The sequence below is a fragment of the Globicephala melas genome, chromosome 4 (genome assembly GCF_963455315.2).
Source record: "Globicephala melas chromosome 4, mGloMel1.2, whole genome shotgun sequence".
Classification (NCBI taxonomy): Eukaryota; Metazoa; Chordata; class Mammalia; order Artiodactyla; family Delphinidae; genus Globicephala; species Globicephala melas.
The window spans coordinates 140357191-140359271 of NC_083317.1; positions in this window are offsets into that span (position 1 = coordinate 140357191).

The following is a 2081-nucleotide window of genomic DNA, read 5'->3' on the forward strand; positions in this document are numbered from 1 at the left end:
ATTGTGCACAGCTGCTTGGTTGGCACTTTGTAGACAAAGTACTTGCAAGATACTATGAGTGATAAATGGGCATCAGTGGCATGCAATAGCAAGGCACCATACTCAATGCAAAGGCGTAACTGAATGATCATCAGATTTTTTTTAGAATAATTGCTCTGTATTTTGGAAGCTCAATATGGAGAATTTCAAACTTAACACAAATTGAAACTTATATCCCACAAAGAATACTTCTTCTCAGGTGCCAAGAGTCCACAGATATGATCCAATATGTACTACTCAGTTCTTTTCTTTTTAGAACCTAAAGAAAAGCAGAATTAAAAAACAGACAAAAATCACATTTCCTTCACAAACTCACTGATGCTATACCAATTCTCAAAAATACAGCTGGCTGTCAAAAATGTGCTCTATTATAATGTCTTTCCTCCAGTAGTCTGCTAGGTTCTTGAGATGCAGAATGGAAAACCCAATCCCCAACCTCAAGGAGTTCCTATTCTTTATCTACTTGCATAGAATATTGCATCTTTTCTATAAAATAGTCACATATTCTGGATTTGGAAGAAACAACAGGCTAGTAGTCTTCCTTTGTTTTGTGCTAATGATTCACACCCATGACTCTAAATCTGAGCTATATCCATGCAACAGAATAAAGAGATGAAAAATGATCCATGGGTTCTTGAGAATTTAGTGTATTATAATGATAGCTATCATCTGATGAGTGATTATGGTGTGTAAAGCATTACCTTAGTTTTACCTATTTTACCTCCTATTATGGAGGCATCAGCATTATATTTGTTTTTAAGATTAGAAAATTAAAGCCAGAATGATATAAGCAACATACATAAGATCATATAGCAAATAGACTTTAAGGATGGGATTTTAACTCAAGAATATTAACACCAGAGCCCTCTTTGTACAACTGCATCATATAGTTTGACAAACAAAGCCAATGGGGAGGGTGTTATTTACTATTTAATTAAATGATGGTGCATTAAGCATCAGCAAAGCATAACTCCAATATGATTAGGGACATAATTAAAATAATTTACAAAATGAGATATATTTGGAAAGCTATTAGAAACCTATGTGATAAAAAAATGGATATCTTTATCATACAACTTATTTAAAACCAATAATAAAATGAGAGACACCTTACATATTAATATAAACTAAGAGAAGAAACAAAAGAAGAGTTATAAGTGATCCTTTAGTTTAAGAAAATAGGTTTGGACCCTCAGGCAACTAAAAAAATGTAACTCAAAGTGTCAGTAAAATGCCAGTTTAACCTATGCAATTGGTAAAGGTTAATTTTTTTTTTAATGATTTGCAGCTTTGGAGAGTATAACATGGAAAAAATGGCACATTCATATTTATATAATAGTTTTATTAAACTTTTTCAAAAATATAAGATACACAGGGCTTCCCTGGTGGCGCAGTGGTTGAGAGTCCGCCTGCCGATGCAGGGGACACGGGTTCGTGCCGCGGTCCGGGAAGATCCCACATGCCGCGGAGTGGCTGGGCCCGTGAGCCATGGTCGCTGAGCCTGCGCGTCCGGAGCCTGTGCTCCGCAACGGGAGAGGCCACAACAGTGAGATGCCCGTGTACCGTAAAAAAAAGAAAAAATATATATATATATATATACATATATATATATATATGATACAGAGAAATGCAGTTGTCTATGTTTAATAAAAATATATAATGCCAACCTGACAAGTGATATAATCAAAACAGATTACAAGGGTAGACATATGGTTGAAACCAAGAGTCTGAAGTAAGCCTTGAAGATACATAAAGATACACAGATTTTCAAAAGAAACACTGTTCTTCCCACAAACACTTGTGGAATATATTCTCCAAGACCTTAGGTATGCTTTTAATGACTGCATGTTTTCAAAATATATGTATATAAAATATTTCATGGAATATGGCACTATGTTTTATAAATTTTAAAATATCAGGCTTTCATCAAATGTAAGTGACCTGGATCCTGAAATAGGATCTATTTTACATTGGTTTGTTATATAGAGTGACTATGAAGGGACATAGAACAAATGTGAGTCTGAGTAGTGTATGTTGTCACA